Raw genomic sequence first — 8,389 nt, 5'->3', positions numbered from 1 at the left:
GTACTTACTTCAAAGTCAAACCCCTTCGGTCATTCATAACACATCCATAAAGACTCTATATCGCATCACGCTGTACTTACTTCAAAGTCAGACCCCTTCGGTCATTCATAACACATCCATAAAGACTCCATATCGCATCACGCTGTACTTACTTCAAAGTCAGACCCCTTCGGTCATTCATAACACATCCATAAAGACTCCATATCGCATCACGCTGTACTTACTTCAAAGTCAGACCCCTTCGGTCATTCATAACACATCCATAAAGACTCCATATCGCATCACGCTGTACTTACTTCAAAGTCAGACCCCTTCGGTCATTCATAACACATCCATAAAGACTCCATATCGCATCACGCTGTACTTACTTCAAAGTCAGACCCCTTCGGTCATTCATAACACATACACTGAACAAAAATAAAAATGCAACATGCAACTATTTCAACGATTTTACTGAGGAAATTAATTAATTAATTAGGCCCTAATCTATGGATTTCACACGACTGGGAATACAGATATGCATCTGTTGGTCACAGATACCTTAAATATATGGTAGGAACGTGGATCCGAAAAAAACAATTTGCCTTATGAAGCGGGGCACATCTCTTTTGCATAGAGTTGATCAGGCTGTTGATTGTGGCCTATGGAATGTTGTCCCACTCCTCTTCAATGGCTGTGCGAAGTTACTGGATATTGCGGGAACTGGAACACGCTGTCGTACACATCGATCCAGAGCATCCCAAACAGGCTCAATCGGTGACATGTCTGGTGAGTATGCAGGCCATGGAAGAACTGGGACATTTTCAGCTTCCAGGAATTGTGTACAGATCCTTGTGACATGGGGCTGTGCATTATCATGCTGAAACATGAGGTGATGTGGCGGATGAATGGGCCTCAGGATCTCGTCACAGTATCTCTGTGAATTCAAATTGCCATCGATAAAATGTAATTGTGTTCATTGTACTTAGCTTATGCCTGCCCATACCATAACCCCACCGCCACCATTGGGCACTCTGTTCACAACGTTGACATCAGCACGCACACACGACGCCATCTGCACGGTATACTTGAAACTGGGATTCATCTGTGAAGAGGACACTTCTCCAGCGTGCCAGTGGCCATCAAAGGTGAGCATTTGCCCACGGAAGTCGGTTACGACTCCGAACTGCAGTCAGGTCAAGACCCTGGTGAGGACGACGATCATGCAGATAAGCTTCCCTGAGACGGTTTCTGACAGTTTGCGCAGAAATTCTTTGGTTGTGCAAACCCACAGTTACATCAGCTGTCCTGGTGGCTGGTCTCAGACGATCCCGCAGGTGAAGAAGCCGGATGTAGAGGTCCTGGGCTGGCGTGGATACATGTGGTCTGCGGTTGTGAGGCAGGTTGGACGTACTGCCAAATTCTCTAAAACAACGTTGGCGGCAGCTTATGGTAGAGAAATGAACATTCAATTCTCTGGCAACAGCTCTGGTGGACATTCCTGCAGTCAGCATTCCAATTGCACACTCCCTCAAAACTTGAGACATCTGTGGCATTGTGTTGTGTGATAAAACTGCACATTTTAGAGTGGCCTTTTATTGTTTAATCAGCTTCTTGATTCACCACACCTGTCAGGTGGATGGATTATCTTGGCAAATGAGAAATGCTCACTAACAGGGATGTAAACAAATTTGAGCACAACATTTGAGAGAAATAAGCTTTTTGTGCGTATGGAACATTTCTGGGATCTTTAATTTCAGTTCATGAAACATGGGACCAACTCTTTACATGTTTATATATTTGTTCAGTGTACATACATGCCTTATATCATATGACGCCAAACTTACTATAAAGTCAGACACCTTTTGTCATTCATAACACATACATAAAGGCTTAATGATGTAAACACACATGTATTAACACTTAGGGAATTATCACTAACAGCTAAAACAAATAAACATTAAAGACATGTTTAAACCCTACATTTCCTTTTATTTGTTCATTTTTAAAACAATACAAAAACATGAAGTTTCAAAAAGTTCAGCAATACAATTACATTGAACATTACACAGGGCTGTAAATAGTTTAGCTTGTTCCTGAGCTGGCGGACGAATGGTTTTTGCCTCTCTGCCTGCTGGAGGTACTGCATGTTGGCTCCAACCTTAAAAGTAACAACAAAGAACGTTGGCAGGTCTGTTAGGAAATGCCTTTGCACACCATCTGGATAAGGGCATTTCTGTGCTGCGTCAGAAACTGGGGAGATGGGAAACTTCATTTGATTTGTATTATTATTGGACTAAAGCATCCGCCAACTCCTGGACAGTCTGTGGTGCAACGTGGCGTTGGTGGATGGAGCGAGACATGATGTCCCAGATGTGCTCAATTGGATTCAGGTCTGGGGAACGGGCGGGCCAGTCCATAGCATCAATGCCTTCCTCTTGCAGGAACTGCTGACACACTCCAGCCACATGAGGTCTAGCATTGTCTTGCATTAGGAGGAACCCAGGGCCAACCGCACCAGCATATGGTCTCACAAGGGGTCTGAGGATCTCATCTCGGTACCTAATGGCAGTCAGGCTACCTCTGGCGAGCACATGGAGGGCTGTGCGGCCCCCCAAAGAAATGCCACCCCACACCTTGACTGACCCACCGCCAAACCGGTCATGCTGGAGGATGTTGCAGGCAGCAGAACGTTCTCCACGGCGTCTCCAGACTCTGTCACGTCTGTCACGTGCTCAGTGTGAACCTGCTTTCATCTGTGAAGAGCACAGGGCGCCAGTGGCGAATTTGCCAATCTTGGTGTTCTCTGGCAAATGCCAAACGTCCTGCACGGTGTTGGGCTGTAAGCACAACCCCCACCTGTGGACGTCGGGCCCTCATACCACCCTCATGGAGTCTGTTTCTGACCGTTTGAGCAGACACATGCACATTTGTGGCCTGCTGGAGGTCATTTTGCAGGGCTCTGGCAGTGCTCCTCCTGCTCCCCCTTGCACAAAGGCGGAGGTAGCGGTCCTGCTGCTGGGTTGTTGCCCTCCTACGGCCTCCTCCACGTCTCCTGATGTACTGGCCTGTCTCCTGGTAGCGCCTCCATGCTCTGGACACTACGCTGACAGACACAGCAAACCTTCTTGCCACAGCTCGCATTGATGTGCCATCCTGGATGAGCTGCACTACCTGAGCCACTTGTGTGGGTTGTAGCCTCCGTCTCATGCTACCACTAGAGTGAAAGCACCGCCAGCATTCAAAAGTGACCAAAACATCAGCCAGGAAGTATAGGAACTGAGAAGTGGTCTGTGGTCACCACCTGCATAACCACTCCTTTATTGGGGGTGTCTTGCTAATTGCCTATAATTTCCACCTGTTGTCTATTCCATTTGCACAACAGCATGTGAAATTTATTGTCAATCAGTTTTGCTTCCTAAGTGGACAGTTTGATTTCACAGAAGTGTGATTGACTTGGAGTTACATTGTGTTGTTTAAGTGTTCCCTTTATTTTTTAGAGCAGTGTATATACATGGCCGTGACTACAGTATGTACCACAGAAGAACCAAGAAACGAAGAGCGACACCACAGCTGTCTTTTTTAGATTTTATGTAGATCTGCAATAATATTATGAAAAGACAGGACAGGAATACATGTGTCCAATGCACCATCTGACAAGTTGTTCTTTCTCTCTCAGTGTTTTCTCGGACTCACACAATCACATTCATAAATAAAGCCATAACATATCAAATAAAATAATAAACAATCTTCAATGCAAAGACTGTATAATAGTAATTATTAGACAATAGAACCATACCTGCAATAACATTATGAAAAGACAGGACAGGAATACGTCAGTCTCCAAGAAGGAGAGTGATGGAGTGCTGCATCAGATGACCTGGCCTCCACAATCCCCCGACCTCAACCCAAATGAGATGGTTTGGGATGAGTCGGACCACAGAGTGAAGGAAAAGCAGCCAACAAGTGCTCAGCATATGTGCGAACTCCTTCAAGACTGTTGGAAAAGCATTCCAGGTGAAGCTGGTTGAGAGAATGCCAAGAGTGTGCAAAGCTGTCATCAAGGCAAAGGGTGACTATTTGAAGAATCTCAAATATAAAATATATGTTCATTTGTTTAACACTTTTTTGGTTACTACATGATTCCAAATGTGTTTTTTCATAGTTTTGATGTCTTCACTATTATTCTACAATGTAAAAAATAGTAAAAATAAAGAAAAGCACTTGAATGAGTAGGTGTGTCAAAACTTTTGACTGGTAGTGTATATAAAAAATAAAATAAAAAACGCTTTCTTGAAGTGAGACGGTCCTTCTCCACTCTCATGTCATTAGGCAAATTACTTTTACAGGGGTGGATCCCCAAATAAATGTGTTAAGTGATCAAAACAAATTAAGTTAGTTGTGCAATACATTTTATAGAAAAAACAATAAGTATCATATTGTTTTTGAACATGTGCATGTTTTTCTCCTCTGACAAAACAAAAGCTGATCCAAAGGGGGTGTGGCAGATTTCAATGTCCTCGATGATAGGTGGCAATCGAGGAGGACACTCTTCTGTTTGCCTACTAACGAATTGACAAACTCTTTGAGAATGGAGAAGAGAGGACTGAGGATAGATTTCCACATAGATAGAGACTATCTTTGAGAACTTTTTCTGAATTACGAAAGAACCGCCAGAAACCTAAACCTAAACTTCAACTGTTAGTTTGTGTGTGTGTGTGTGTGTGTGTGTGTGTTTGTGCCATCCACCCCAGAATCTCAAATGTTTCATACTGAAGCATATTTACGTAGGTAGAATTGGGGTGGTTTTATGCGTGCACTCAAATACAGTATTTTCCGACGATAAAGAATTCGGACTGAGTTGTAATAATATTTCAAACATAATGTATTTATTGTCTGAAACTGAGATTATTTAGTGTTCAACAGATAGTTGTAAAAATCAGATGACTCAAATAAAATAAAATAAAATTGTATTTGTCACATGCGCCGAATACAACAGGTTACCGTGAAATGCTTACAAGCCCTTAACCAAAAATGCAGTTTTAAGAAAATAGAGTTAAGAAAATATTTACTAAATAAACGTTTGTTTTTTTTTTAAGAAAAAAAAAGTAACACAATTAAATAACAATAATGAGGCTATATACAGGGGGTACCAGTACCGAGTCAATGTGCGAGGGTAGGTTAGTCGAGGTAATTTGTACATGTAGGTAAGGGTAAAGTGACTATGCATAGATAATAGTCCCGTGTAGCTCAGTTGGTAGAGCATGGAGTTTGCAACGCCAGGGTTGTGGGTGTATTTCCCACGGGGGGCCAGTATGAAAATGTATGCATTCACTAACTGTAAGTCGTTCTGGATAAGAGCGTCTGCTAAATGACTAAAATGTAAATAGTAAGCAGCAGTGTAGATAGCAAAGCAACAATGACACATCATAAATGTACAACGTTGAAGAGTTAATGTTGATAATGCATTATTAGACCATCCACACCACAGAGGATGAGTAGTAGTGGATGTGTGCAGATTTTTTATGCCCTCAAGCATTGGAGTGGGTTAATTACACAGTTTTGTGAAGTCCACAGCGTCCATGGAAGAAAAATTAAGACACAATGGTGTTTTTAGTCTGATTAGGCTACAGTGTGGAAATTCTTACTATAATTTACAAAAATAAATAATTTCTCCAATTGATTTAGCTATATGTTGAAAAATTAGAGAACATTTAATAGAGACGTGACTGGGTATGTGTGACTGAGATACCGTGTAGGAACTTGGAAGCACCATAGACTGTTTTGTCAGTGCTGATTTGGAGGTTGGACTCGTTTCCAGCAAGTAGACCTGTCATTCCGATTTCTTGCTGTGTCCTTTTACTGAGCAAGCTAACCAATGTGCACCGTCTGGAAAGATGATATGAATTGTGCCTAAGCGCGAATTTATAACACATTTTCATTTACCCCTTGTTGGTAATAGCATTATGTTACGAGTTGGAAGCGCAGTGGCCTGGTAAGTGGGGTAACAATAAAGAAAGCTCAACCTTTACCGCTAGCCGGCTAACTAGATATATAGATAGGTACTGTTAGAAAGCGAGCAAGCTAAGTTAGCAATCTGGGCATGAGGATAGTGTTGCTAGCTGTGCTATATTGAGATAACTAGTTAGCAATGTTGACCACAATACTAGCTAGCTAGATAAGTCAATCAATGAATGATGCATACAAAAACAGCAATAGCTAGATGACAATGATGTACTACTTCTAATTACCTGACTGGCTAGCTAACGTTAGCTTAGTTAACTGGCTTGTTGCCTAGAGGCTGACTACGAAAGGGTTGTTATTAGTCTTGATGATGGTCAAGAAGGTAACGCAAACAGTTAGTAGCTAGACATTTGCTTGGTGTAAAACAAATTGGAATCACTGATATCAAGTGGCCTACTCGATTGGGTGTGGTGTGGGTTAACTAGTTAACTGCAAAACAAAAGGTTGACATTGTTTTTAAGTTCACGTTAACAATGCATTTTAGCTAACCAACATTACTGTATTTAGCCTGGCAGATATGCAGCTACTGTAGCTAGCTAACGTTATTTGTTCCCTGTTCAATCAACACTATCATGCCGTTGTTGTTCATCATGTTGTATTGTACAGAAAAATATCAATCGTTCTACTCATTACACCTAGCTGATGTCTGCAGAAGGTACAGTGTTAAAGTTGCTTGTGGGTCTAAATCCCTAACCCGTTTTCTCCATGTCTCTGTCCTGTCAGCATGGCCTGCAGAAACCTGGTCTCCCCCAACATGGGGGTGAGGTTCAGGATGCCCTTACAGAAGCTGCACCCTCTGTCTCGTGCCATCCACCACCGGTACAACGCCAGTGCCAATCCCCCGCACCGCTCGGCAGCCCGCCACTTCACCTCCATGTCCCGGCTGCCCATGCAGCCCCCCAAGCCTCCCCCGGGCAGCCATGGCGGCTGGCGCTACCAGCAGCACCGCAACTTCTGGATGCTCCGCCTGGCCTCCAGGCTGCTCAAGCTCCGGTACATTGTGCTGGGCTCAGCAGTGGGAGGCGGGTACACTGCTAAAAAGGTACAGTACATTTGAGGTAGAGGAGAGTGCGTTGAACGTTAACGGCCAGACATACACTACCGGTCAAAAGTCTTAGAAAACCTACTCATTCAAGGGTTTTTCTTTATTTCTACTATTTTCTACATTGTAGAATAATAGTGACGATGTCAAAACTATGAAATAACACATTTGGAATCATGTAGTAACAAAAAAAGTGTTAAACAAAATATATTTGAGATTCTTCAAATAGCCACCCTTTGCCTTGATGACAGCTTTGCACACTCTTGGCATATCTCTCAAATCTAGATACCAGTTGGCACTCTGACCTCTAATTGGCTTGACCTGCTTGGTAAGAGCAGTGAGAGTAACGAACACACAGATAAAGTGGTTTACTACCATTCACACTGTGCTTACGCTATATTGGCTTTGAGTGCTGCTTTTCTAATCCTAATGTACGAGTCCACCTACTTACCTCCACTCCCAGTGGAACAGAGGTGAATTGCTCTACATTTGACTGCCGCTCTGCTAGGGTGTGTGTTTATGCCAGACTGCCAGCACAGATGAGATTCCCTTATGAGCTGGTTATCTCAAACCCCTTTCACTATATGGTCCAGGTTTACATATTATTCTTGTATAGGCTAGATGTGTCTAGTCTCCCCTCACACTTCTTCTCTTTTTAACCCAGACTCATTCAAGATAGAGGAAAACACAAGGGTCCTTTTACCTAAGAGTTAACCCTTTCATGTCACTTAGAATGGGAAATACAGTGCATTTAGAAAGTATAAAGGCCCCTTGACTTTTTCCACATTTTGTTACGTTACAGCCTTATTCTAAAATGGATTAAATCGTTTTTTCCCCCTCATCAATTTACACACAATACCCCATAATGACAAAGCAAAAACAGGTTTTTAGGATTTCTTGCAAAAAAAATAAAAAAACATTCAGAGACTTGTCCCGAAGCTACTCCTGCGTTGTCTAGACTGTGTGCTTAGGGTCGTTGATCTGTTGGAAGGTGAACCTTTGCCCCAGTCTGAGGTCCTGAGCGCTCTGGAGTAGGTTTTCATTGAGGATCTCTCTGTACTTTGTTCCGTTCATCTTTCCCTCGATCCTGACTAGTCTCCCATTCCCTGCCGCTGAAAAACATCCCCACAGCATGATGCTGCCAACACCATGGTTCACTGTAGGGATGCTGCCAAGTTTCTTCCAGACGCGATGCTTGGCATTCAGGCCATAGAGTTCAATCTTGGTTTCATCATACCAGAGATTCTTATTTTTCATGGTCTGAGAGTCCTTTAGGTGCCTTTTGGCAAATGTGATGTCAGGTGCCTTAAACTGAGGAGTGGCTTCCGTCTGGCCACTCTATCA

General features: G+C 42.9%; 1 pseudogene across 1 annotated transcript in view; it reads left to right on the top strand.

The window, feature by feature from the left end:
• Window positions 1-5,758: 5,758 nt before the first annotated feature.
• Window positions 5,759-8,389, top strand: part of LOC311114645 (dynamin-like GTPase OPA1, mitochondrial) — a 65,857-nt pseudogene continuing 63,226 nt past the window's right edge. The window contains exons 1-2 of the transcript in view: window positions 5,759-5,974; window positions 6,727-7,045. The product of the transcript in view is annotated as a dynamin-like GTPase OPA1, mitochondrial (transcript). The remainder of the gene's footprint in view (window positions 5,975-6,726; window positions 7,046-8,389) is intronic.

Source organism: Coregonus lavaretus (assembly GCF_964263955.1).
Source record: "Coregonus lavaretus genome assembly, contig: HAP1_SCAFFOLD_403, whole genome shotgun sequence".
Classification (NCBI taxonomy): domain Eukaryota; kingdom Metazoa; phylum Chordata; class Actinopteri; order Salmoniformes; family Salmonidae; genus Coregonus; species Coregonus lavaretus.
The sequence above is the reverse complement of the archived record's forward strand: the minus strand, read 5'-3'. Positions and strand labels throughout refer to the sequence as shown.